Source organism: Crinia signifera, chromosome 8 (genome assembly GCF_055691185.1).
Source record: "Crinia signifera chromosome 8, ASM5569118v1, whole genome shotgun sequence".
NCBI classification, from domain to species: domain Eukaryota; kingdom Metazoa; phylum Chordata; class Amphibia; order Anura; family Myobatrachidae; genus Crinia; species Crinia signifera.
The window spans coordinates 19801608-19824571 of record NC_139224.1 but is presented as its reverse complement, the minus strand read 5'-3'; the positions used below and the strand labels follow the sequence as shown (position 1 = coordinate 19824571).

The following is a 22964-nucleotide window of genomic DNA, read 5'->3' as shown; positions in this document are numbered from 1 at the left end:
GAGCGTCACACCATCGGCACATTTATGCTATATAACCATCTGGTGACACTGGAGCGTCACACCATCGGCACATTTATGCTATATAACCATCTTGTGACACCGGAGCGTCACACCATCAGCACATTTATGCTATATAACCATCCTGTGATACCTGAGCGTCACACCATCGGCACATTTATGCTATATAATCCATCCTGTGACACCTGAGCGTCACACCATCGGCACATTTATGCTATATAACCATCTTGTGACACCTGAGCGTCACACCATCAGCACATTTATACTATATAACCCATCTTGTGACACCTGAGCGTCACACCGTCAGCACATTTATGCTATATAACACATCTTGTGACACCTGAGCTTCACACCGTCAGCACATTTATGCTATATAACCCATCTTGTGACACCGGAGCTTCACACCGTCAGCACATTTATGCTATATAACCCATCTTGTGACACCGGAGCATCACGCCGTCAGCACATTTATGCTATATAACCATCTTGTGACACCGGAGCGTCACACCATCAGCACATTTATGGGTACTCTTTACTTAGAACGGCGCCCACGATTTTGATCGTGGGCATCGTTAGTAAAAAATCTCGGCCATCTCGGGCATTGAATGCACTAAAAAATCGGGTGCGATGCGACCGACGCGATGCCCGCGATTTCCCATAGGGAACAATGTTAAATGTCTCAATTGACCCAATTTTCCTGTTCAATGCCTCAATTGACCCAATTTTTCCATAGGAAACAATGTTAAATGGCCCACAGAGGCCAAATAGGCACCCTGAAGTGTGAAATGGCCCCCACAATTGTTAACGCCACCCCACGATCAACGTGAACCCGAAGCGTGGCGAGCGCAGCGGTACGCGTCCTACGACCTTTTCATACCCCCACTATCCACGTCGGCGTGGAGTTGAGAATAGAATAGTGCAGCGAGCGCAGCGAGCCACCGAGCCTGAAGCGTGGCGAGGGGACGCGGACAGCTGTGAAGCCCGCGAGGGGACGCGGATACCTGTGAAGGTATCCGCGTCCCCTCGCGGGGCTCGCTGCGCTCGCCACGCTTCGGGCTCGGTGGCTCGCTGCGCTCGCCACACTATTCTATTCTCAACTCCACGCCGACGTGGATAGTGGGGGTATGAAAAGGTCGTAGGACGCGTACCGCCGCCCCTCGCGGACTCGCTGCGCTCGCCACGCTTCGGGTTGACGTTGATCGTGGGGTGGCGTTAACAATTGGGATGGCCCTTTCACACTTCAGGGTGCCTATTTGGCCTCTGTGGCCCATTTAACATTGTTTCCTATGGAAAAATCGGGTCAATTGAGGCATTGAACAGGAAAATTGGGTCAATTGAGACATTTAACATTGTTCCCTATGGGAAATCTCGGGCATCTCGTCGGTCGCATCGCACCCGATTTTTTTAGTGCATTCAATGCCCGAGATGGGCGCCCTTCTAGGTAAAGAGTACCCATTTATGCTATGTAACCATCTTGTGACACCTGAGAGCGTCACACCATCAGCACATTTATGCTATGTAGCCGTCTTGTGACACCTGAGAGCGTCACACCATCGGCACATTTATGCTATATAATCATCCTGTGACACCTGAGCGTCACACCATCGGCACATTTATGCTATATAACCATCCTGTGATACCTGAGCGTCACACCGTCAGCACATTTATACTATATAACCCATCTTGTGACACCTGAGCGTCACACCGTCAGCACATTTATGCGATATAACACATCTTGTGACACCTGAGCTTCACACCGTCAGCACATTTATGCTATATAACCCATCTTGTGACACCTGAGCGTCACGCTGTCAGCACATTTATGCTATATAACCATCTTGTGACACCTGAGCGTCACGCCATCAGCACATTTATGCTATATAACCATCTTGTGACACCGGAGCATCACGCCATCAGCACATTTATGCTATATAACCATCTTGTGACACCGGAGCGTCACACCATCAGCACATTTATGCTATGTAACCGTCTTGTGACACCTGAGAGCGTCACACCATCGGCACATTTATGCTATATAATCATCCTGTGACACCTGAGCGTCACACCAGCAGCACATTTATGCTATATAACCCATCTTGTGACACCTGAGCGTCACACCATCAGCACATTTATGCTATATAACCATCTTGTGACACCTGAGCGTCACACCATCAGCACATTTATGCTATATAACCCATCTTGTGACACCTGAGCGTCACACCGTCAGCACATTTATGCTATATAACCCATCTTGTGACACCTGAGAGCGTCACGCCATCAGCACATTTATGCTATATAACCATCTTGTGACACCTGAGCGTCACACCATCAGCACATTTATGCTATATAACCCATCTTGTGACACCTGAGCGTCACACCATCAGCACATTTATGCTATATAACCCATCTTGTGACACCTGAGCGTCACGCTGTCAGCACATTTATGCTATATAACCATCTTGTGACACCTGAGCGTCACGCCATCAGCACATTTATGCTATATAACCATCTTGTGACACCGGAGCATCACGCCATCAGCACATTTATGCTATATAACCATCTTGTGACACCGGAGCGTCACACCATCAGCACATTTATGCTATATAACCATCTTGTGACACCTGAGCCACACCATCAGCACATTTATGCTATATAATCCATCCTGTGACACCTCAGCGTCACACCATCAGCACATTTATGCTATATAATCCATCTTGTGACACCTGAGCGTCACACCATCAGCACATTTATGCTATATAACCATCTTGTAAAACAGGAGCGTCACACCGTCAGCACATTTATGCTATATAAACCAATAATAATAATTGGGAGCTGTGAATACAAATAACCAATGGCATCGCTGCCTTGTGGTAAGACAGGGCTTGACACATTTTTTAAAAATCTAGGAGCCAGGATGAAAATGTAGGAGCCAGAAAAAAAAATGGTACTCTTTACCTAGAACGGCGCCCGCGATTGGCATCGCGGGCGTCGGGGGTAAAAAATCGCGGCCATCGCATGCACATAAAAAACGGGTGCGACGCGATGCCCGCGATTTTCCCATAGGGATCAATGTTAAAAGTGAGATTGGACGCGATTTTAGTGTTAAATGCCTCAATGCCCGCGATTTTTACATAGGAAACAATGTTAAATGGGCCACAGAGCCCTAATAGTCCCCCTGAAGTCTTAAATGGCCCCCACAATTTTTAACGCCACCCCACGATCAACGTGAACCCGAAGCGTGGCGAGCGCTGCGAGCCCGCGAGGGGCGGCGGTACGCGTCCTCCGACCTTTTCATACCCCCACTATCCACGTCGGCGTGGAGTTGAGAATAGAATAGTGTGGCGAGCCACCGAGCCCGAAGCGTGGCGAACGGACGCGGATACCTGTGAAGCCCGCGAAGGGACGCGTTTACCTGTGAAGGTATCCGCGTCCCCTCGCGGGGCTCGCCAAGCTTCGGGCTCGGTGGCTCGCTGCGCTCGCCACACTATTCTATTCTCAACTCCACGCCGACGTGGATAGTGGGGGTATGAAAAGGTCGGAGGACGCGTACCGCCGCCCCACGCGGGCTCGCTGCGCTCGCCACGCTTCGGGTTGACGTTGATCGTGTGGTGGCGTTAACAATTGTGGGGGCCATTTCAGACTTTAGGGTGACTATTTGGGCTCTGTGGCCCATTTAACATTGTTTCCTATGGAAAAATCGCGGGCATTGAGGCATTGAACACTAAAATCGCGTCCAATCTCACTTTTAACATTGATCCCTATGGGAAATCACGGGCATCGCATCGCACCCGTTTTTTAGTGCATACGATGGTCGCGATGGGCGCCGTTCTAGGTAAAGAGTAACAAAAAATTGTGACAGTGTGCGCCAAAAAGTAACACCATACTGCCTATTACACATGCCACATACCCATTATACATACGCACATGCCACAATGCCCATTACACATTATGCCACACACCGAAAAACCTTTTGCATACTATACCACACACAATAATGCTCATTACATATACCACACACACCGTAACGCCCATTACCCGGTAAACCAAACACCGTAATGCCCATTACATATAATACCACGCGCCGTAATGCCCATGGCCAGGGGCAAAACTAAAATAAAGGGTGTCTGGGAGAGAGAGACAGCATCAGGGAGGGAGAGAAAGAGAGTGTCAGAGAGCAAGAGAGTCAGGGAGAGATAGGGGTAGAAAAAGGAGAGTGAGCAGGAGAGAAATTGCCAGGACAGTCAGGTAGGATGGATGGAGGTACAGTACAGATTGGGGAAAATGGTTGGAATGAGCACCATATGCTGCATCTATGAATATATGGATGGACTGGGGGCAAAGATGGACAAATGGGCAGACAGTATGGGGGATCACACAGGTGAGGCAGACTGGTACTAGAGGGGGTGCAGGCCACACAGGTGGGGCAGGATGGCACTTGCAGGCCACACAGGTGGGGCTGGTTGGCACTTGCAGGGGGGTGCAGGCCATACAGGTGGGACAGGCTGGCACTTGCAGGGGGGGTGCAGGCCACACAGGTGGGACAGGCTGGCACTTGCAGGGGGGTGCAGGCCACACAGGTGGGACAGGCTGGCACTTGCAGGGGGGTGCAGGCCACACAGGTGGGACAGGCTGGCACTTGCAAAGGGTGCAGGCAACACAGGTGGGACAGGCTGGCACTTGCAGGGGGGTGCAGGCCACACAGGTGGGGCAGGCTGGCACTTGCAGGGGGTGCAGGCTGGCACTTGCATGGGGTGCAGGCTACACAGTTGGGGCAGGCTGGCACTTGCAAGGGTGGGGATGCAGGCGGGGGACATATGTATGCTGGTGGTTAGAGCAAAACATGATACACTGAAAGGAGAGGCAGTGTGCATAACCCCCCCACCCCTACCCCTATCCCCTTGATGTTACATACTTTGCCAGGGATTAACGTGTTTCCAGTCGACAGTGCGCTCTCGCTGGTCCCTTAGGAGGGGGGGGCACCCTGCCCGTGTTGCTGACTTCCTGCAGACGGGACAGGTGCCGCTCCGTGTGCTGCCGCTGGTGGTCCCTTAGGAGGGGGGAGGGTTGGACACCCTGTCCACGCTGCTGACTTCCAGCAGGTGGGGGACGGCGGTGGGCGGGCACCGCTCCATGCGCTGCCGCTGGTGGTAGCTTAGGAGGGGGAGAGGGTTGTCTGACACCCTGTCCGCGCTGCTGACTTCCAGCAGGTGGGGGACGGTGGTGAGGGGTCGCCGCTCTGTGCGCTGCCGCTGGTGGTAGCTTAGGAGAGGGTTGTTGGACACCCTGTCCGCGCTGCTGACTTCCAGCAGGTGGGGGACGGTGGTGAGCGGTCGCCGCTCCGTGCGCTGCCGCTGGTGGTAGCTTAGGAGGGGGGAGAGGGTTGTCGGACACCCTGTCCGCGCTGCTGACTTCCAGCAGGTGGGGGACGGCGGTGGGCGGGCGCCGCTCCGTGCGCTGCCGCTGGTGGTAGCTTAGGAGGGGGAGAGGGTTGTCTGACACCCTGTCCGCGCTGCTGACTTCCAGCAGGTGGGGGACGGTGGTGAGCGGTCGCCGCTCCGTGCACTGCCGCTGGTGGTAGCTTAGGAGGGGGGAGAGGGTTGTCTGACACCCTGTCCGCGCTGCTGACTTCCAGGGGATGGGCACCCGGTAGTTGGCTAAGGGGGGGAGTGTCCACTTCACACGCTGCCACGCAAGAGGCTTACACTGCTGCCGGCTAGAAGTCTCCTCCCGCTGACTGTCAGCGGGAGGAGACTTCTAGCGCGGCAGCAGCTATTAACTTGTGCAGGGCGGGCAAATACGGGCAGGGCGGAAATCGGCGGCTTTAAAGGGGGCAGGACGCAGCGCCCCGTAAAATAAGCCTAGCGGGAACACTAGGCGAGTGCAGTAATGGGTGCTAGGTGGAGGTAGTTAGTGGGTGAGTGTAGTAATGGGTGCTAGGTGGAAGTAATTAGTGGGCGTGTGCAGTAATGGGTGCTAGGTGGAGGTAGTTAGTGGGTGAGTGTAAAAATAAGTGCTAGGTGGAGGTAGTTAGTGGGCGAGTGCAGTAATGGGTGCTAGGTGGAGGTAGTTAGTGGGCGAGTGTAGTAATGGGTGCTAGGTGGAGGTAGTTAGTGGGTGAGTGTAGTAATGGGTGCTAGGTGGAGGTAGTTAGTGGGTGAGTGTAGTAATGGGTGCTAGGTGGAGGTAGTTAGTGGGCGAGTGTAGTAATGGGTGCTAGGTGGAGGTAGTTAGTGGGCGAGTGCAGTAATGGGTGCTAGGTGGAGGTAGTTAGTGGGCGAGTGTAGTAATGGGTGCTAGGTGGAGGTAGTTAGTGGGCGAGTGTAGTAATGGGTGCTAGGTGGAGGTAGTTAGTGGGTGAGTGTAGTAATGGGTGCTAGGTGGAGGTAGTTAGTGGGGGAGTGCAGTAATGGGTGCTAGGTGGAGGTAGTTAGTGGGCGAGTGTAGTAATGGGTGCTAGGTGGAGGTAGTTAGTGGGTGAGTGTAGTAATGGGTGCTAGGTGGAGGTAGTTAGTGGGTGAGTGCAGTAATGGGTGCTAGGTGGAGGTAGTTAGTGGGCGAGTGTAGTAATGGGTGCTAAGTGGAGGTAGTTAGTGGGTGAGTGCAGTAATGGGTGCTAGGTGGAGGTAGTTAGTGGGCGAGTGTAGTAATGGGTGCTAGGTGGAGGTAGTTAGTGGGCGAGTGTAGTAATGGGTGCTAGGTGGAGGTAGTTAGTGGGTGAGTGCCGTAATGGGTGCTAGGTGGAGGTAGTTAGTGGGCGAGTGTAGTAATGGGTGCTAGGTGGAGGTAGTTAGTGGGCGAGTGTAGTAATGGGTGCTAGGTGGAGGTAGTTATTGGGCGAGTGTAGTAATGGGTGCTAGGTGGAGGTAGTTAGTGGGTGAGTGTAGTAATGGGTGCTAGGTGGAGGTAATTAGTGGGTGAGTGTAGTAATGGGTGCTAGGTGGAGGTAGTTAGTGGGCGAGTGTAGTAATGGGTGCTAGGTGGAGGTAGTTAGTGGGCGAGTGTAGTAATGGGTGCTAGGTGGAGGTAGTTAGTGGGTGAGTGTAGTAATGGGTGCTAGGTGGAGGTAGTTAGTGGGCGAGTGTAGTAATGGGTGCTAGGTGGAGGTAGTTAGTGGGTGAGTGTAGTAATGGGTGCTGCTATGTGATTTATAGGAGCTGGTAGGGTGGATGACTGTGCTAATGGTGCTGGGAGGAGGGCTTGGTAATGAATTGGGGACAGATAGCTTAATGGATGCTCGCAGGGGTGCTGGTGTAATAGGTTCTTGGACAGGAACAGGTTTGCAGATGCTGTGTGGGGGAAAATGGGTTATGGGTGCTGGCAGGGGCATGGGTCATTGGGTTGACCAACCCAAGGTCGACGTGCATTGTGTCGACCACTAAAAGGTCAACGTGAATGGAAGGTCGACACAAGCATTAGGTCGACAATGGTTAGGTCGACAGTCAAAAGGTCAACATGGGTTTTTCACAGTTTTTTTGTCCCACATGTCTACTTGGACACCATATCGGTGCCCCGCCTTCCCTCGCATGGCTCCCTGCGCTCGCCATGCTTCTATTTTCCTTCCATGTCCTAGTGGATAATAGGGCATGAAATACCGCCTGTCGGCACATGTCGGCTCAAATAAAAAAAGTGAAAAATGTCGAGCTTTTGACTGTAGACCTAGCCATTGTCGACATTACATCCATGTCGACATTAGACATGTCCACCTGTTTCAGGCATTGACCTAAGCCCTGTTGACCCAATACATGTTGACCATATTAAAATGGTAACACTATATTGCACCATTTTCTCTATGTATTCCAATATTGGACGGATTAGCAACACTAATCGTCCCCCCTTTGGAATAACGTTTTCAGGACTGGACTCCTGGGAACAGGGACGTACTTTGTGTCTGATTGTGTCATTTGTTGGAGGCGCCATATCACAGTGCGTGTCATCATTTTTACGGTTTACTATAACTAATATTTAGTCACTGTTAAAATAAAGTACGGTAAATATTTCAAAGAGGGGGTGACAAATCTATCTCAAAAATGGAACTTGATGGACATACGTCTTTTTTCAACCTCAACTAATATGTTACGTGTGTCCACCTCTGTATGAGTCCAATATGCAGATTAAGGCTCCCATTTATCAAACAATATTGGCGTCTGTTCCTGCAAATCATATTAAGTGTGCTGTGAATGTATATAGGAGGGGCCACAACAGCACATGCTAAAAACATCATTATAAGCCAACAACAATTACAGAAGCTCCTCACTTAAAGACCTGTATAATAACCAGTGGGAACTTGTCGGTAAGTTAGGAGCCGCTCTTACTACAATACATAACACTACTTCAGTTGTACCATCATCTTTATATAACAAAGTGCTGATTGGCTTTCCTCCCGACCAATAACTGTACAGCAGCTAATTCTGGCCTATAGTATGCTTGGGAATAGTGGGTGTGGCCTGATATGTTGGCATTTAGAATGCTGACAGCAGACGTATCTATTATGGATAATTAAATTGAAACCTAAATATAACACTGAAATATACTGTAGCTCTCACTGCCACTTAGTGGTCCTGATTCAGGTTGCCTTGCTAGGCAATGTACATTCGCTGCCTAGCGAGCCCATGAACATCTTCCGCTGCCATGCCAAAAGCCTCCGTTCCACCATCAAATCCCCTTGGTACCATGTGAGGAGATGTGTACATGAACACTCGCACAAGAGCATAGGGGAGATCCAGAGCCACCCCTAGCCTAAATGACACCCTAGGTAAGATTTTGGCTGGGGCCCCCTAGCACCGCCACTAGTTCCACCTCTGACCCTGCTCCCCTTTCACCATCAACCCTCATCATAGCAGTCATCATTTTGGTGCTCCTACCCACAATATTTTAAATAGAAACAGTGCACACATTCGGTGAACATCCCAAACAGGGGTGTGTTCTTGCTGGGAAGGGGCATGGCCACACAATAGTACCCCCAATTCAAATTATGCCACTCAGTAGCGCAACTTTATGCACATTACATCATGCGATGGTGTCCCTTAATTATGTTACATCACACAGTAGTACAACGTTACCTTATATACATTACTTAAGGGGAGGGGGCCCGGGCCCCCATTGGGCCCTTCCATCAGACTTTGGCCTGGGTAATTTGTACCCCCTACCCCTTTCTCTCGGCACCCCGATAATACCACACAGTAATGCCCCTTACACATGACACACGTTATTAATGTCCTTATAAATATAATGCCCCTTACATATATGTTGCACATTATTAATGCCCTTATACACATGACACACATAATGCCCATTACACAAATGTTGCACATTATTAATGCCCTTATACACATGACACACATAATGCCCATTACACAAATGTTGCACATTATTAATGCCCTTATACACATGACACACAATGCATGTTACACATATGTCGCACATTATTAATGCATTTATACATGACACACATAATGCCCCTTACACATATGCCGAACACTATTGCACAACCAACCCACCCGCAGACAGCACTCGCACAGCCGCTAACACTGTGACCTCTGCCTCTGCTTGGATACAGGTATTTCCTCATACATCTTGCCTCAATAGGCCATGCAGCTCCTGGCCAGTTCTGCTAACATTGGGTGCATTTTTTGCTGAGAATTCATCTTATTTGCATTGTTATGACCAGGACACACAAGGAGCTTCCGATGATTAAAATGATATGCGACATGCCTATATTCTGTGTGCGACTGTGGCTGTACCTGCATACGGAATGCTATGTTACAGTGATTTCCATAAATACACTATTTCATATGCAGATACAGCCTCACTCACACACAGAATATAGGCATGCTGCATATCATTTTAATCAGTAGAAGCTGCTAGTGCCCCATGGCATTCGAATGCCCTAGGCATTTGCCTAGTTTGCCTATGCCTAAGGCCGGCTCTGGGGAGATCATTTGATGGTCGCTGACCACTGAATCTACCCTTCAGCAATAAAAGTCAGTTTATACTGACTTTTACTTTTCGTCGTTGTTTCCCAAATATGTCATGTGATGTCAGCTGACCAACAATGCAGGCATCACCACACCTCCTCCTACAGGGGAACGCCCAGAGTTTTTATGGGGACACCCATAAAGTGCTGGCGTTCCCCTGCTACCGCCCCCCGGCGAGTGTTTTATTCACTGAAGCCGTTCGCTGACGTGGTTTGCACATAAGCAAACCCTGATCATCAGGGCTGAATCAGCCCCAGTATGTAATGGTGCACTGTCAACCACTCTAGCTGCGGGCTATATAGGATTTGGCACGTCCAATAGGCAAGGAAAGATAACAAGAGGAGAACATGTAATGGTTTTATTTTATTTAAATACATTTTTATTGGGTTTTTTCATGTCAAGAATACAGAACAGTCAAAACCAATTATACATTTAACTTGGTGTAAACAGATTGAGTACGTTTTGGTTTTTGAAGAGAAGTCCAAATATCAACTCGAAAGAGCTATAGTGTAGCTACAGCGAAGGATAAATGGACTTGGAGGGTGCATAATGAATGGAGGGAGAGGAGTAGGAGATAATAGGGCGTGGAGTGGGCGAGAGGTATGAGCGATAGGGCCTGGGGGGAATGGATGGGGATAAAGATAGAGGAGGTGAATCTTTGAAATTGAGAAACAGACTTTTGATAGGGAAGAGGGGTGGGGGGGGGGGGGGCGGGGGCGGGGCCGGGAGGGCAGGCAATTTTAAATGAGGGATTGGGGTGATATACAAACAGTAGTTAGATATGCGTCAAAGGGGCCTCGGTTTGAAAGTAGGAGGTCCACGGGGACCAAGTTTTTATGAAGGAGGGAGTGGAATCGTTTAAGAATGCTGTGATTTTCTCAATTTTGTATGTGGACCAAATAGCATTGACTAAGATAGGTTTAGAGGGCGGGTAGAGGCTTTTCCAGTTTTTGGCTATTAGACACTTAGCTGTATTGAGGATATGGTTAATTAGCTTTTGTGAAGCAGGTTGGATGTGCGGGATTGGTCTCATCAACAGGGAGAAAGATGGGGAGGAGGGCATCGGGATGTTTAGGATCTCTTTGATTAGTTCATGGGTTTCTAGCCAAAAGGGCTGGATAATTGGGCAGCTCCACCATATGTGGAGATGATTGCCTTCTTGAGCACATGATCTCCAACATTGAGAGGAGGTAGAGGGGTAAATGGAGTGAAGCTTGGTCGGTACCAAGTACCAGCGGTAGTAGATTTTGTATGCGTTTTCTTTGATACGTGTTGAGATAGAGCTTTTTGCAATAGCTAGTCTAATATCGGACCAACTTTTTACGCTGAGTTCCTCTCCCATGTCTGATTCCCATGCAACTTCATGTTTCTCTTTCTGTGGATGATTGAAAGTGTTGAGGATCTGGTAGATGGTTGATATAAATTTTTTCGTGATTTGGGGTTGTCTGCAGAGAGATTTGAGGGGGGATCTTTTAAGAGATGGAGGGGCCTGAGGAATAGATTTGTAAAAGTGGCGGATTTGCAGATATTGGTAGAAGCTAGAGTTTGGAATCGAATATTTGGATCTGAGGGATTCGAAGTCAGGGAAGAGTGGCGTAGGGGCGATGTCAATGGGAAAAATAATATTATGATTCGTCCAGGCTTTAAACAAGTCCTTGTTAATCCCCGGAGGGAAAGCAGGGTTATTCCATAGTGGAGTGAGTGAAGGGTGGTGTGATCTCAATTTGTATAGTTTAGTGGAAAGGTCCCAGATCTTTAGTGAATGGCGGGTAGAGGGGAGAAGGGATGACATTTTGGGACGGGCCGAGGGCGGGATCCATAGAAGAGAGTAAAGAGAGTAGTGTGCGATGGAGGAGGCCTCAATGAGGGTCCAAATTCTTTGTGAAGGGGGGGCATGCAAGAGTATTACCGGGGCAATATGTACGGCTCGGTAATATTTGATGAGGTCGGGGAGACCGAGACCTCCTGTAGTCAGTGTTCCCTCTAAGCTGTGCGCACGTGCGCGCGCACACAACTCAAGGAGCATGCGCACAGACATTACAACAGAGCGCACAAAGCAGCAGTGGTCCCTTTTTTGCAGTTGTGGACTCAATTAATGTGTGTTTCACCCATTAACTACATTGTGTGCTGTGTTTTGAATGTTTAAATGTTTATTATCATTTTGAAGTAAAGTTAACACAAATGCTGAACCTCATTTTCCAGTCATATATATATGACGCACAAAAATTAAATTTTCCTTCCAAAGTTGCACAGCCAAAATCTTTTGCCGCACACAGGCTTCGTAAAATTAGAGGGAACATTGCCTGTAGTGTGATGTTTTTGTAGAAGGCGAAGTTTAACTCTGGGTTTTTTGCCCGCCCAGACGAAGGTGCTAATGTCTCTTTGGAGGTGTTTCAGTATTGTAGTAGGGATATGAATGGGGAGAGTTTGCCAGAGGTATAGCAGGCGTGGTAAGATCATCATCTTGATCGCTGCCGTCCGGCCCACCCAGGAAATAAATTGTGGGCTCCAGGTGGCGAGGTCAGATCTGATAGCTGCCAACATTCTAGGAACGTTCGCCGCGTACAGGTCTGTGTATGATTTGGTTAGATAGGTTCCAAGATATTTGATTTTGTGTGATTGCCATCGGAGCGGAAATTTTGATTGGAGGGAGACAAGGTCGGGTGGAGCGAAGTTGATATCTAAGGCCTCCGATTTAGTTGTATTAATTTTATAGTTGGAGAATGAGCTGTACGATTGGATTTCAGAGAAGAGAGATGTCAGTGAAGGAAGTGGATTAGTAAGGGTTAGTATGACGTCATCGGCGTAAAGGGCAATTTTGTGTTTCGCGGAGCCTATGTTGATGCCATAAATATTTGGGTTGATGCGTATACGAGAGGCCAGGGGTTCCATGATTAGTGCAAAAAGAAGGGGGGAGAGTGGACAGCCCTGGCGTGTACCATTTTTAATTTCGAACTGGGATGATTTAAGGCCGTTAACCAGTACCGAGGCTGATGGGTTGTTGTAAAGAGCTAAGATACCGTTTAGAAAGGGTCCAGTGAATCCCATGTGTGCTAGGGTGCTACGAATAAAAGGCCACTCCACTCTGTCGAAAGCCTTTTCGGCGTCGAGGGCCACGACCAGGGCTGGTTCTGACCGTTTTTTGGCCACGTGTACAAGATCAATAAGGCGTCTAGTATTGTCAGAAGCTTGGCGGTTGGGGATAAATCCAACTTGATCTGGGTGGGCAAGCGTAGGGAGGTGGGGAGCTAGGCGATTAGCGAGAACTTTGGCGTATAGCTTTAGATCAGAGTTGAGCAGGGAAATGGGACGATAGTTTCCCATCTCTGTGGGGTCTCTGTCGGGTTTGGGGATAACTATTATGTTAGCCCTGGTTGTGACTGAGTCTATGGAATGGCCTTGAAGAAGCGAGTTGAATAGGAGAGTGAGCATAGGGGCGAGGGGTTGGGCCATTTTTTTATAATAGAGATTTGAGAACCCGTCGGGCCCAGGAGCTGCTGATCGACGCAGGGATTTAATGGCAGCGAGGATTTCGTCGGAGGTGATCGGGGTATTTAGAGCTTCTATTTGGGACGGGGTCAGTTTAGGGAGTTGACATGATGAGAGATAGTTGTCTAGGGCTTCTGAGTTGGTTGTGATAGTGGGCTCAGAGGATGCAAGGTTGTAGAGGTTTTCATAAAAGGTGCGAAATTGAGCGGCCATGGAAATGGAATTGTATGTGACAGTTTCATCTATACATTTTAGGGATATAATCCTATTTTTGGTACGTTTGGCCCTGAGTTGGTTAGCTAATAGTGCGTTTGCTTTGTTGGATTTTTCGTAGAATTTCTGCCTTGCCCATAGTAGTGCTTGAGTGGCTTTGGATGATAGGAGTTGGTTTAATTGGCCTTTTGTCGTTAGGATTTCCAGATATTTGTGATGAGTTGGCTGAAGTTGGTGGTCTTGCGTGAGGGATGGAAGGGTGTTTTCTAGCTCTTGTATGCGTTCGCATGTAGCTTTATTGTGTGCACTTGTCAGGCTTATTAGTTTGCCCCTCATTGTGGCCTTGTGAGCTTCCCAAAGAATGGAAGGAGGGATGTATTATTTATAGAGTAAAAATCTGCGATGAAGAGGCTTAATTCTTGGAGGATATCTGGCTTGAGAAGCAGGGAGTCGTTAATACGCCATTGCTTTAAAGGAGGGTGAAGAGAAGATCGGACATTGAGTTCCACAGCTAGGTGATCTGACCAGGATACTGGGATCGTATTGGCATCTATCAAGTTTTGTGATGAGAGGGGATCTGCAAAAATATAATCAATTCGAGTGTGGAGATTGTGAGGGGGGGAGAAGTGGGTATAACCTGGCGCTGTGGGATATAAAACTCTCCAGGAGTCATAAAGATTGTGTCTTGCTAGGTGTGTGAGGAGGCGTTTAGATAGCCTGGCGTGATTGGGTAGAGATGAATTTGAATGAGATCTATCTAGATGAGGTTGAATGGTAGCCTTAACCCCTTCCTGACACAGCATGTTTTTGCCTTCCTGACAGAGCCCTTTTTTTCAAATCTGACATGTATCACTTAAGTGGGGATAACTTTTTTTTGCTTTTACTTATCCCAGTGATTTTGAGAATGTTTTTTCGTGACACATTGTACTTCAAGTTAGTGGTAAAGTTTCGTCGATACAGTCTGTGTTTTTTTGTGAAAAATACCAAAATGTTGGAAAAAAATGGAAAATTTAGCAATTTGCAAAATGTTAAATTTTCTGCTTGTGAGACAAATAATCATACCACTCAAAAAATGAAATTTTGAAATTTCACCTACACTTTGTTTTAATTCCTGTGAAACACCTAAAGGGTTAACAAACTTCCAAAATGCTGTTTTGAATACTGTGAGGGGTGCAGTTTTTGAAATGGCATCATTTATGGGGGTGTCTCACATACAAGTCCCCCAAAGTCACATCAGAACTGAACTGGTCCCTAAAAAAATCAGTGTTTGAAATTTTCTTGAAAATTTGAAAATTTGCTATTCATATTGTAAGCCTCCTAGTGTCCAAAAAAATTAAAAGGAAGTTGAAATAATGATGGAAACATAAAGTAGACATATGGTCTATGTTAGTTATTAACTATTTTTTGCAGATTTGCAATTTTAATACATTTTTCTAAGGAACACAGTACATTTTACTAGAGAAATGTGACTAAAAATTGATTCCCCCAATTCTTTTGTTTTCATAAATATCCTATATGTGGCCCTAGTGTGCACGTTGACCAAACCACAGGCTTCATAATAGAAGGAGCACCTACTTGATTTTGGAGCCTCCTTTTTATGAGATTATTTTTTAGGCACCATGTAGGTTTCTAGGCACCATAAAATGCTAAAAGTTAGGAACCCCCCCACAAGTGACCCCATTTTGCAAACTACACCCCTCAGGGAATTCATCTAGGGGTATAGTGTACATTTCAAACCCCCAGGGGTTTCACCAATTGTGGTACAACTGGGCAGTGAAAATGAAAAATTAATTTTTTTACACAAAAATGCAGTTCTGGCTCCAAATTTGTCATTTTCACAAGGAATGAAGGAGACAAAGCACCCCAAAATCTGTGCCCCAATTTCTCCCGAGTATGGCAATGCCTCACATGTGACCAAAAAATACCAGTTGGGTGCATGGCAGGACTCAGAAGGGAAGGAGTGATATTTGGATTTTGCAGCACAGATTCTGGTGGAATGTTGGTGGGTGCTATGTCGCATTAGCAAGACCCCCAAAGCACCAATACAGTGGAACCCCCCCACAAGTGACCCCATTTTGCAAACTACACCCCTCAGGGAATTCATCTAGGGGTATAGTGTACATTTCAAACCCCCAGGGGTTTCACCAATTTTGATACAACTGGGCAGTGAAAATGAAAAATTACATTTTTTTACACAAAAATGCAGTTCTGGCTCAAAATTTTTCATTTTCATAAGGTATGAAGGAGAAAAAGCACCCCAAAATCTGTGCCCCAATTTCTCCCGAGTATGGCAATGCCTCATATGTGACCAAAAAATACCAGTTGGGTGCATGGCAGGACTCAGAAGGGAAGGAGTGATTTTTGGATTTTGCAGCTCAGATTCTGGTGGAATGTTGGTGGGTGCTATGTCGCATTAGCAAGACCCCCGAAGCACCAATACAGTGGAACCCCCCCACAAGTGACCCCATTTTGCAAACTACACCCCTCAGGGAATTCATCTAGGGGTATAGTGTACATTTCAAACCCCCAGGGGGTTCACCAATTGTGGTACAACTGGGCTGTGCAACTGAAAAATTACATTTTTTACACAAAAATGCAGTTCTGGCTCAAAATTTTTCATTTTCACAAGGAATGAAGGAGACAAAGCACCCCAAAATCTGTGCCCCAATTTCTCCCGAGTATGGCAATGCCTCACATGTGACCAAAAAATACCAGTTGGGTGCATGGCAGGACTCAGAAGGGAAGGAGTGATTTTTGGATTTTGCAGCTCAGATTCTGGTGGAATGTTGGTGGGTGCTATGTCGCATTAGCAAGACCCCCGAAGCACCAATACAGTGGAACCCCCCCACAAGTGACCCCATTTTGCAAACTACACCCCTCAGGGAATTCATCTAGGGGTATAGTGTACATTTCAAACCCCCAGGGGTTTCACCAATTTTGATACAACTGGGCTGTGCAACTGAAAAATTACATTTTTTACACAAAAATGCAGTTCTGGCTCAAAATTTTTCATTTTCACAAGGAATGAAGGAGACAAAGCACCCCAAAATCTGTGCCCCAATTTCTCCCGAGTATGGCAATGCCTCACATGTGACCAAAAAATACCAGTTTGCATGGCAGGACTCAGAAGGGAAGGAGTGATTTTTGGATTTTGCAGCTCAGATTCTGGTGGAATGTTGGTGGGTGCTATGTCGCATTAGCAAGACCCCCGAAGCACCAATACAGTGGAAGCCCCCCACAAGTGACCCCATTTTGCAAACTACACCCCTCTGGGAATTCATCTAGGGGTATAATGTACATTTCAAACCCCCAGGGGTTTCACCAATTGTGGTACAACTGGGCAGTGAAAATGAAAAATTAAATTTTTTACACAAAAATGCAGTTCTGGCTCAAAATTTTTCATTTTCAGAAGGTATGAAGGAGAAAAAGCACCCCAAAATCTGTGCCCCAATTTCTCCCGAGTACGGCAATGCTTCATGTGTGACCAAAAAATGGCAGGACTCAGAAGGGAAGGAGTGATATTTGGATTTTGCAGCTCAGATTCTGGTGGAATTTTGGTGGGTGCTATGTCGCATTAGCAAGACCCCCGAAGCACCAATACAGTGGAAGCCCCCCACAAGTGACCCCATTTTGCAAACTACACCCCTCAGGGAATTCATCTAGGGGTATAGTGTACATTTCAAACCCCCAGGGGTTTCACCAATTTTGATACAACTGGGCAGTGAAAATGAAAAATTACATTTTATTACACAAAAATGCAGTTCTGGCTCAAAATTTGTCATTTTCATAAGGTATGAAGGAGAAAAAGCACCCCAAAATCTGTGCCCCAATTTCTCCCGAGTACGGCAATGCCTCACATGTGACCAAAAAATACCAGTTGGGTGCATGGCAGGACTCAGAAGGGAAGGAGTGATTTTTGGATTTTGCGGCTCAGATTCTGGTGGAATGAATGGTGGGTGCTATGTGGCATTAGCAAGACCCCCGAAGCACGGTGAAATTATGAACCTAATAATCCATAGATGTGTGGTATATTTTAAAACACTCCTTTATACATAGGCCGGGTTTGTCGGGGCAAGTGTCACACTGGAAAATAGTTTGCTTTCTTATACCCTTTTTATAGCAAACTTTGCACCTTTTTTGTGTCCTGCCCTATTTTCCAGTGGAGGGGATTTCATCAGGAAAATGCTGCCCTGGTACAATACGGGGGCCAGTACTAGAAGTACTGGGGCCCTCTGCCTGCTGGTTCCCAAATATTAGGCCCTTTATGACTTCCTCTTGAAAGTGCATAAATGTCCCCCTCTGGCTGGTAGAACGGAATAGCACGTAAGCGTTATACAGTGCCATCTGGATGATATACACGGCCAGCTTCTTGTACCAGATTTTTGTTTTCCGCAGGGGACTGTACGGCTTCAGTACCTGATCTGAAAGATCCACTCCGCCCATGTACCTATTGTAATCCACTATACAATTAGGTTTTGAGGTGTGGGTACTGGTACCTCGTACAGGGACGGAGGTGGTACTGTCTCCGTGAATTGTTGTCAGTATAAGGACATCCCTCTTGTCCTTATATTTGACCAACAACATATTTTCGGTGCATATTCCCCTGCTTTCACCCCTTCTCATTACTTGGGCAATGTGCGTTTTTGGGAGGCCTCTTTGGTTCTTGCGCACAGTACCGCAAGCTGCTGTACCTCTTGAACCAAGGGCCTTAAACAGGGGGATGCTGGTGTAAAAGTTATCCACATAGAGGTGATAACCTTTATCCAGGAAGGGGTGCACTAAATCCCAGACAATTTTTCCACTAACACCTACGAGGGAGGGGGGGCATTCTGGCGGTTCAATTCTTGAATCCTTCCCTTCATATACCCTAAACCTGTGGGTGTACCCTGAGGTGCTTTCACACAGCTTATACATTTTTATGCCATACCTTGCCCTCTTACTGGGAAGGTACTGGCGGAATTTAACCCTTCCTTTAAAATGTATAAGGGACTCGTCTATGCAAATGAATTTATCTGGGATGTACATCTCTTCAAATTTGGCACTGAAGTGATCAATGACCGGCCTGACTTTGAATAGCCGGTCAAAGGTGGGATCATCTCTGGGTGGGCACTGTGCATTATCGGTGTAATGCAAAAATTTAAGGATTAACTCAAAACGAGTCCGGGTCATGGCCATACGGTAAAGTGGGGTGCTGTACAGAACATCTGTACTCCAATATTGCCTAATTTCTGGCTTTTTTACTATGCCCATATGAAACACCAGACCCCAAAACGTCATCATCTCTACTGCATCTACAGGGGTCCACCTAGCAAATGATGACGTGGGGTTTTGAGCAATAAACTGCTGGGCATATAAATTAGTTTGGTCCACCATTAAATTTATAAAATCATCAGAGAAAAATAATTTGAAAGTCAATTTCTCTGAGACCTGTGGAATCAAATTGGATTCCTGGGATGGCCAAAAACTCAGGAACCTGGGGCTCAAAATTGTCTGGTGGTGGGGTCCATACGAGATCAATTATTGGAGGGGGGGTCTCAGCTGCTCTACGGGGGCGTCTTTGAGGGGGTCCCTCATCACTAGAGGAGGAAGAGGAGCTTAAGATGAATCCTTCAAATTCCCCGCTTGCCTCACTGGCTGTGTCAGAGTCAGAAGCAAGCATGGCATATGCCTCCTCCGCTGAATACATTCTTCTGGATGACTGGGATGACATTTGGGATGACATTTGGGATGCCATTTTTATTTTTGTGTTTCTGGTAGTGAAATGTTTCAACACGTGTATAGTGTAGGGGGGGGTACAAACTTTATTTCAATGTAGTATGTAGTGTGTAGTGTGTATGTAGTGCAGAAAAAAAAAAAAGGTCCTGCGCCAAAAATTGAGCACAGATGTTGGTCAGTAACGTCCGTCACTGAACAACGCTCAAAGGCAACAGGAATTTGATCAAAAAAATTGATCAAAAAAAATAAAAAAAAAACCCCACAGCACCCTCAAAAAAAAAAAAAAAAAAAAAGGTGATCAGTGATGCGACACTGATTACCAGTGAGGGGCAGCAGGTGCACAACCTTTGGTGCAACTGACAGTGCAACTGGCAGGTATATATTAAAAAAAAAAACCCTGCACCCCCAAAAAGTTGCTGATCAGCACAGATATACTGATCAGCACAAAAGGGGGGGGTAGCAGACACAAAATATAGCACTCTCTATCACTCTCTGTCACTATCTCTCTCTATCTATCTCTCTCTATCTATCTCTCTATCTCTCACTATCTATCACTCTATGACACTGCAGCAGCAGCACTGACAGTTATATATATAAAAAAAAAACCTGCAGCCCCAAAAAGGGGGGGGTAGCAGACACAAAATATAGCACTCTCTATCACTATCTCTCTATCTCTCACTATCTATCACTATCACTCTATGACACTGCAGCAGCAGCACTGACAGTTATATATATAAAAAAAACCCCTGCAGCCCCAAAAAGGGGGGGTAGCAGACACAAAATATAGCACTCTCTATCACTATCTCTCTATCTCTCACTATCTATCACTATCTATCACTCTATGACACTGCAGCAGCAGCACTGACAGTTATATATATAAAAAAAACCCTGCAGCCCCAAAAAGGGGGGGTAGCAGACACAAAATATAGCACTCTCTATCACTATCTCTCTATCTCTCACTATCTATCACTATCTATCACTCTATGACACTGCAGCAGCAGCACTGACAGTTATATATATATAAAAAAAAAACCTGCACCCCCAAAAAGGGGGGGTAGCAGACACAAAATATAGCACTCTCTGTCACTATCTCTCTATCTCTCTCTTTCTCTCTCTCTCTATCTCTCTCTATCTCTCTATCTCTCTCTATCTCTCTCTATCACACTGCAGCAGCAGCAGGAAGTCACAAGAAGTCAGATCCAGGAAGCATCCAGCACGCTACAAGCAGTGATCAGGTGATCAGGTAAGGTATTTGCAAGGATCAGGTAAGTATTTGCAAGGATCAGGTCAGTATCACGGCAGATAGGCACGGTGACCGCTCTGCACGCAATTCCAGACCGGAATGGCGTCTGCAGCGCAGTCACCGTTAGTTTAAATGTCGCGCCTTGGCTGTGATTGGTCCGTGGGTCCCACGGACCAATCACAGCCTTGGGGGCAGGTGGGGTGAGGTGTCGTCGTCACCGATGACCCCCTCATGTCCCCTGACGCCCGGCGGTGATTGACACCTGTGTTACCGAGCGTCTGATTCGCTGGTAACACAGGAAACCGCTGTGAATGGCTGTTCACACTGAACAGCCAATCACAGCGATCGCCGACGGGGGGGGCGGCATCGCAGCCCCCCCTGGGCATGCAGGGACATGTCTGCTGTCAGGGACAGCAGACATCGTCCCTCTGTCACTGCGTCTCTGACAGTTTAAAGTCATGACGTACATTTATGCCATGTGTCGGGAAGTACTTCCCGACCATGACGTAAATGTACGTCAAATGTCGGGAAGGGGTTAAAGTCACCACCAATGAAGGTAGGGCAGGGGGGGAATTGTGCTAGCCGCGCGAAGAAGGTGGCATACAGGGAGCTTTGCTGTGTATTGGGGGCGTAGACAGAAGCGAGAATAATAGGAGATTGGTTGAGTTTTCCTGAGAGTATGATGAATCTACCCTTGGCATCTGAGATAGTATGCTCAATGGGAGGTCGCGGTGAATAAGAATGGCAGTGCCTCTGCGTTTGGCGGACATTAAGGAATAAAAGACATGTGGGAATTCTTTGGAGGAGATTGAAGGATGAGGTAGTTTGAGGTGGGTTTCCTGGAGCATAATAATATCAGGATTGCGTCTATTCATGAATTGGATGGCCATGGCTCTTTTAGTGGGTGAATTGAGGCCGTTTACATTAAGGGATAAAATTTTGAGCGTCATGGGGGATCAAATTGGAGAAAGGCGAATAAATCAGAAGGATATGTGCCTGCGCTCCCAGCCCCGCCAGGGGTAGGAATTGGGGAGAAAGGAATAGGTTGAAGCGAGAGGGTAAGGGAAGAAGGGAATAGGCGAGGTCTCCCAAAAGGTGGGAGGGACTCAATGTTTGAAGGGACAGTGTCAACGTGACAGTGTCCCTGAGGGGGGGCGAGACGCCAGCCAGGTAGGAGCTGGGGGTATAGGAGAAGCATATGCATGTGGGGCATGGGACCTACCCTTCCCATGAAGCATCGATTCAGGTGCTGAAGCTAGAGGAGATGCTCATATGGTGGAGGTGCGAGATAGGAGCTGTGTGAGGTTGGACACCCAAGGGTTGAGGGGAGAGGGGGTAGGAAGGGGGGCAAAGTGGATAGTAAATGAGCGAGAACATAACATCAGATGATATAATTTTAAAAGCATTATGTGGATTAATAGCAATTTTTGCCTAACAGTACTTGGTGAACTAGAGGCACGTCTATGCTCATCTATTGTGGAAACAGTGTAGAAGTGAATTTAGAAACCTTAAGAGGTGCATTACTAGTTATCCGAGCGATTGTTTTTATTGGGAGATAAAAATAAGACCTGGGATATTAAAGAGACTGTATAACACCATGAACAATTAGTCGGAGTAGAGATAGAGGCAACAAGATTCACCGCCTGCTAGATGTTGAGCTACTAAACAGGCTAAGACATTAGAGATATTTGTCTCAGTATAAGATAGCTGTGTGACAGATTATTAGAAATAGTGGAAAATCGAGTTTAAGAATAGTAGAAGAGGAGGTAATATCTTTTACCTAACAAGAAATGTTGAGCTAGCAAATAGAACGTATTCAGATCAAGTTGTTGTAGGAACAATGCAAAAAAGTAATCACATGAACTATGATTAATAACTGAGGAGACTAGAAACAATTATCTCCGTATTAAGTAACAATGCGGCATATGTTATCAGAAGTACTGTGAAACACTAATCCAAACACTTTGAACTGTATAACTAGAGAGATTAAAGATACTTAGCGTAGTATAGCGAATGTATAAGGCAAGTAGTAGTAGCAGGGTTGTAAATCACGTTGTTTAGACAGTCAGGTTTTTGTCCATTCTGGAGAGGGAGCTGGAGGGTTAGTGCGATTCTGTGAGGTTTGTGGTTGGAAAGAGTTTGGAATAGTATCGATGATACCAAACTTTTGGAGCAGATCGAAGCCTTGTTGAGGTGTTTTGATGACATAGGTGTTGCCGTCTTTTACAACTAGCAGTTGAAAAGGGAAGCCCCATCTGTATCTGATTGGAGTGGTTTCTGAGAGCTTTGGTAATATTGATTAGGTCTCTTTT

The 22964-nt window shown here is 46.9% G+C and overlaps 1 protein-coding gene across 6 annotated transcripts in view; it reads left to right on the top strand.

The window, feature by feature from the left end:
• LOC146025832 (uncharacterized) overlaps positions 1 to 22964 on the top strand; it is a 109120-nt gene that overhangs the window by 7224 nt on the left and 78932 nt on the right. The window contains exon 1 of one of the 6 annotated variants that reach the window (XR_014454299.1): positions 8228 to 8308. The exons of the other annotated variants lie outside the window; for them this stretch is intronic. The gene's annotated coding sequence lies outside the window, so the exon portion shown is untranslated. Of the gene's footprint in view, positions 1 to 8227; positions 8309 to 22964 lie in introns of those variants that run through there. 6 annotated transcript variants of the gene reach the window in all.